Source organism: Argopecten irradians, unplaced genomic scaffold (assembly GCF_041381155.1).
Source record: "Argopecten irradians isolate NY unplaced genomic scaffold, Ai_NY scaffold_0454, whole genome shotgun sequence".
NCBI lineage: Eukaryota > Metazoa > Mollusca > Bivalvia > Pectinida > Pectinidae > Argopecten > Argopecten irradians.
Genome location: NW_027187921.1, coordinates 9,059 through 15,381, shown reverse-complemented (window position 1 = coordinate 15,381; position 6,323 = coordinate 9,059). Strand labels below are relative to the sequence as shown.

The 6,323-nt window shown below is 38.5% G+C and overlaps 1 long non-coding RNA gene across 1 annotated transcript; it reads left to right on the top strand.

Annotated features, from left to right (window-relative positions):
* Positions 1–355: 355 nt before the first annotated feature.
* On the top strand, positions 356–2,094 carry LOC138312746 (uncharacterized). The gene is made up of 3 exons (XR_011207046.1): positions 356–544; positions 1,412–1,537; positions 1,967–2,094. It is a non-coding gene; the product is annotated as an uncharacterized lncRNA (long non-coding RNA).
* Positions 2,095–6,323: the final 4,229 nt, after the last annotated feature.

The window sequence follows — 6,323 nt, the reverse complement described above, 5'->3', positions numbered from 1 at the left end:
ATATCGCTGAGACAGAACAATAATATTGGAATTAGTACATTTATTTAAAGGGACTATTCTCCTAATTCTTGAGCCATTTTGGTTTTTCATCACCCTCATATGTTTTCAAGTAATTTGTGATGAACTACCTTAGGTCTTGACTTTGGAGATTTTTGGATTTTATACACCACATCATTTATTTTCTCAATAACGACATATGGACCTTTACCCGCCCATGAGCACCGTAATTTGGAGCCAATACCACTTTTTTTAGGATTGTAACGCCAAACTGGGATCACCTCTTTTGAATTGATTGAGTTGAGTGTTTCGGTCATTGTTCAAGTTTCATTTTGTTTGTTGAGAGTGTAATTTTATCTCTAGCAAACTCATGAATTTTATCCATTTGCTTCCTTAGTGTTGTTGTGTAATTAGTACACGTGTTCATTTCAGGTACAACCCGTCCCAGAACAAGATCAACAGGAAGATTTTATGTTACGACCAAACACCATCTCACAAGGCGAGACCCCGGTGCTTTCATGAGAAGATGACCTGTAAGCCATCATGAGTAAGTTAATTGTGTTCATCCCACGTCCTTAAATTCTCTGCCACAAATGAGGAGAGCATATTTCCAATTGTTCTGTTGGCTCGTTCAACCCATTCCATCAGACTGCGGTCTATATGGTGTGGTTCGAGTCTTCTCAATTCCCAAGATTCTACACATTTCTTGGAATACATCTGATTCAAAGTTTGTCCCTTGATCAGAGTGAAGTTGCATAGGCACACCGAAAATGGTGACAATTCTATCTATGAATTTTTGTGCAACTGTTGTAGCTTTCTGATTACGCATGGGTATTGCCTCAACCCATTTAGTAAAGTAATCTGCTACTACTAGGAGATAAGAATTCCCCTTATTGCTTAAAGGCAATGGTCCCAATACATCAATGGCCCATCTCTCCATAGGGAGACCCACATTGTATGTATGTAATGGACCCTTCGGCCATTTTGGTGGTGTTTTTCTAGCTGCACATTTGTCACAGCTTTTAATCCACTGTTTGATATCTCTCGACATTCTGTCCCAGAAATATCGCTCTCTCACTTTTGAGAGTGTTTTCTTACTCCCTAAATGACCTCCAGTCACACTATTGTGTAACTGCTTCATCACATAGTCTGTTAGGGATTTGGGTATAACCATTTGGTACAAGGGTTGTCCCCCTTGGATGGTTTCCCATTTGTGACATAATATGTCATCTCTTATAGTGAGGGAATCAAAATCGCATCCAATAAAACTTGGTGCTCTCACCTAAATGAGATATATCAGGCCATTTAGGTCTTTCCCCACGTTTAACCCAGTTCCATACAATTTTAAGGACTGGATCATTTTTCTGACTATCTTTAATTTGTAGGAGATTAATAGTCCTTTCTCCTTTTTCAGATACATCCGGATGTCCCGGTGTGGAACCTTAGCTGCTGCCTTGGGTATATCAGACATATCTTGGTTTGGATCAGAACCCTTGGATCTTGACATTGGAGAGTTGTCTCCCCTAGAGTCATTGGCATGGTTTGTTTTATGAGATCTTGTTGTAACTCTACAAATAGTATCTGTAGCCTCATCAGAACAGGTTTTATTATCATACCTTTGTTCTGCTTTATCACAATGGCTACAATTTCTCTCTAAACAAGGTCTCCTAGATAAGGCATCAGCATTGCCATGAGCTTTACCTGCTCTATATTCAATTTTAAATTGATAAGCAGATAATAATTCAAACCATCTAGCCATTTGTCCTTCAGGGTTTTTAAAATTGATCAACCAAGTAAGGGCACCATGATCACTTCTGACCAAGAAATATTGCCCATAAAGATAGTGGTGAAATTGTTTAACAGAGTTTACTATTGCCAGTAATTCTCTACGTGTCACACAATATTTTCTCTCAGATCTGCTGAACATTTTACTATAGTAACATATGACCTTCTCTTTCCCATCTTGTAGCTGAGAGAGGACTGCACCTAAACCTGAGTCAGAAGCATCTGTATCCAGTATGAATTCACCTTCAGACCTTGGATATGCCAGTATCGGCGAGCTTGTCAATGCCCGTTTCAATGTGTCAAAGGCACTTTGACAATTCCAATGGACCAGGTAAACCTTTGGTACTGCATCCGTCAACTTATGTAGTGGTTTAGCTATGGTAGCAAATCCTTGGACAAACTTCCTATAGTAGGAGCATAGCCCTATAGAATTGTCTCACCTCTTTAACAGAATTAGGGGACAGGCCAATTTTTGACTGACTCTATCTTTTCTGGATCGGTGTAGAGATACCCTCTTCACTAACAATGTGGGCCCAAAAATGAAACCTGTTTCTTACATAGGAAAACATTTAATTAGCATGCATCTTAAGATTAGCTTCCTGAAGCCTCCCAAACACCTTTATCAAGGTTTATTGATGTGTTCATCAAATGTCTTGGCTAGTTACTATTATATCATCCAAATACACCATGCAAATATCATGGGAAAGGTGAATGAATAAGTACTTTTTCCATCCTTTAACCTTTCAAAGGTAGCCCGGGGCATTACAAAGACCAATGGCACCTTGATACAAATTGCCAAAGTCCCTCCCCCTGGTATGGAAAATGCTTGTTTTGCGGTCTATCTTCAGATGCTACCTTAATTGCCAGTAGCCACTTTTGAGTCAATGGTTGAAAACCAGTTTGTGACCTGATAGTGAGTCAAGAGTACTATCAATCCTAGGAATTGGATGGACTATCTTTGATAGTTGCCCATCATTTTCAATTTCCTATAGTCTAGGCAAATCTTAGGCTAGAATCCTTTTCCAGTATATTAAGACCACTGGAGTTCTCCGATGGACGTATCGGCAAGGTTCGATTACCCCTTTTTGTGCCATTTCTTCTATCTCTTTCTCAACCTCCTTAACCATTGATAGAGGAACCCGCCTAGGCGGTTGTCGGATAGGTGGAGTTGAGCCAGTATTTATTTTGTGTTCAGCAAGATCTGTCATACCCAAATCATGGGATGATTTTGAGAAACTATCTTTGTACTTTATAAGTAATTCTTTTAATTGACCACTTTGATTCTCATTCAGATATTCACAAGATTGCTCATAGAGGGACTTCAAATGTTCCGGAATAACATGAGTTTGTGGTTTTTCCACAGTGACTTCATTAACTTGCACATTTTCGTGCTTTTGATCCACAATTTCATCAATAGTATCTATAGTCGCCACCACAGAATTCTTGTACACTTTGCGTTCATTATCGCTAAAGTTCAGAATTCTCAAAGGGACATAACCCATACTAGGGTTTACAACAGCTTTGGCCACTAACACCTCATGTTTTGACATGAATCCTGGTGAAGGCTCAATAACAGCTGTATTTTGTCTACAAATTGGATCATTAAAATTTTCCAGTAACAATCATCTCACAATTTGGAGGTATTATAATATCCTCTGATAATGAGACTCTACAACAAGCTGGCTTTGCTGCTTCAGCTTGATATCGGAAACATTGAATTTCGTCTCCAATCTATTTTCAAGCAATTCTTGTTTAATAAGATATCAATAGAATGCGTGGTCAGAAAATCTAAACCTATGATCCCCTGTTGTTTAATGTCTGCTATCAAGACTTCTTGTAACAACTTCTGTTTCCCTAAGCCAATAACAAGCTTACATTTTCCAATAAATGGTGTTTTATCTCCAGTAGCGGTTATCAAATTTAATTTGACCGGTTCTACATTGGAGTTATTTATACCCAATTTTTGGAAGCAGTTATTGCTTAGAATGGTTACAGTTGCACCTGTATCCACTAGTAGCGGAAGTGCAAAGTCTTTGATTTGTGCACAAACAAACAAACCGGTGTGATCATCATTATTTATGCTGCTCACAAAACAATATCTGTGGGTCTCTCCACCTCTTCTACTGAATTCCGACCCTCGAAGTCAGTATCTAGTAGTTTCCCTGAATCGGAGGTGACTGAAAGTTACCACCATTAGACTGGGAAATGTGGGAGGGGTTGTTGAAGTTTGACCTTTGTGTGACATTTGACCTTGACCTCTGTGTTTGGTTCCAATTTGAACCAGTACTTGTGCCATAGTCATGTGTGTCAAATCTGGAACTTTTCCTATTTTGGGAATCAAATCTTTGGTTACCAACATTTGGAACTCTATTTTGATTTGTGTTTTGGGTAAATTGACCATTTTGTGTTTGTTTTCCATAATATGGATTAAACACTTGGTTGTTACCATTTCCATTCCCATTCACCTATTCCTAGGTTTAGGATTTTGTCCATTTGAAGTGAAACCCGAGTTTCTTTGATCTACCAAATTTTTGGTAGTTTTGTGTAGGGCTTGTATGGACTTATTCAATGTCACAATATCAATGCCCTCTTGATCTGCCATTTTAGCAGGATATAGCATTTGGGTGTGGCACACAGTGCGATCTTCCTCAGAGATCATGTGTATTGCCTTACTCCTTTGCTTATCAGCTAACCTATGAGCCTCGAGCCTGATGGCATGCGTTTCGGCTTCATTAAGGTTCTTTTGGTCTCAGTTCCCTGATTCCGTAACCGGGTATCAGAGTCTGGTATAGCATCGATAAAGTAATCCAATGCTAGGATATTTATCATTGATGCATCAGCCATAGGGTATGCTTGGCGAGTCATTTTTCGGATAGACTGAGCCATCTCAGAGAGTGTCTCATCCTTTCCTTTAACTCTTGTTTGGAGTCTAGCTCTGTAAATTTCAGAGCGTTCCAATGACCCAAACCTTACATTAAGTAACCTAACTAGGGTATCAAAAATCTCGGGTCTCCTTAGCATTGAGCTCTGTGAGGATGGCTCTCGCACTTCCACTTAGGCTTCCAGCTAGATAGAGAGATTTTGTCTGATAGTCCCACCCATTTATTTGTGCTACTATTTCAAATTGGGGACAGATATTCTTCTAGATTTTCTCACCAGAATATTGTTGAGGTTTTAAACTCTGTCTTGTATTGTGTGCAGTGTTTCGTGTGTTCAAATTGAGGTGATCCACGACTATTGTCATTTATGTCAGCCACTGGTGAACTACAAACATTAGCACTCTGGTGTTCATGAGAAGGATTCCTTTCCCTATGACTATGATTAATTCTATACTCTAAAGATTCTACATGTTCATGTATACTATTAATTTCTTGTCTAAGCTCTCTATTGAGTTCCCATAAATTCCTTCTATTGTCTTCTCTAAAACTATCAAACTGTTTGTTTATATTCTCCATCCAGAATATTAGCTAAATCTTTGCTATTTTGTGTATTTTCAGAACTTTTGAACCATTTCTGGAGAAGCTCTATTATCAACCTCTTCATTCTCGGTATCCCAGACCATTATTCCTAATCCGGAATGTTATTTCAGAATCTGAATCGGACATCTCTACAGATTTTTATGATTTCAGTAAAAGATTAACTCAATATCTCAGATTCAAATTTTGTGATTTTTTTATATACCAATTTTAATGTTCTTTTTCATGGATTCACTAGACACTGGAACTCAGTTTATCCCACTTCTGACACCAATGTAACTTTTCGAGTCGGGTTGCGTATTTCAGCAATCACCAAGTAAAAGTAATATATAAGGGATTCGGTTCCAGCCTAGCACTACTCCATAAAAGAACAAAGTCAGGAATAAAAATCAACTTATGATTTATTAAGATCACAAATCATCAAAGTACAGGTACTGGATACATGGAGATTTACAAAGGCTATACAAACATTCTACACTAAACACTGATCTATATCCTTTAATACATTATTGGAATATGGAACATTTCCATAGATGGAGGTGCTTCCATCTATTACTGGTATAATGCTCCGAATATATGGAGAAATAAATACCTACTAGATATCTATATAAAAGCTATTATAAAAAACATTAATTATTAGATAAGAATATGTAATGAGTCTATAGACAGAGGTGCTTCCGTCTACAAATAGTGTTTCCGAATACGGAGACGTGTCCCCGTTTTCGCCAACGGACAACACTCATATTCTTAGAGCTTTGTAACTTAACTCTATAAGAGTTACTCCCCCTTGGAACGTTAAGTTCCCTTTACGGAGAAGTTCTCAAAATTTTGATTTTGAACCACTATTAGGTCATTGGTTTGAGAAGACTCAAGGCTTTCCAAAGTTTAGGGCCAGAAGAGGCGACCACTCGTTTGGGGAGCTCAAATGAGTTCTGACTTTCGTCCGATTTCACCCCCTTTTATAGCCTGCGCTGGTGATCATCCGACGAGTCCGAGCCAATCAAAACGCTTGTTACATAGCGCGTGCGGAATCCGCGAAATCCAACCATAACAAATGGCGAAATA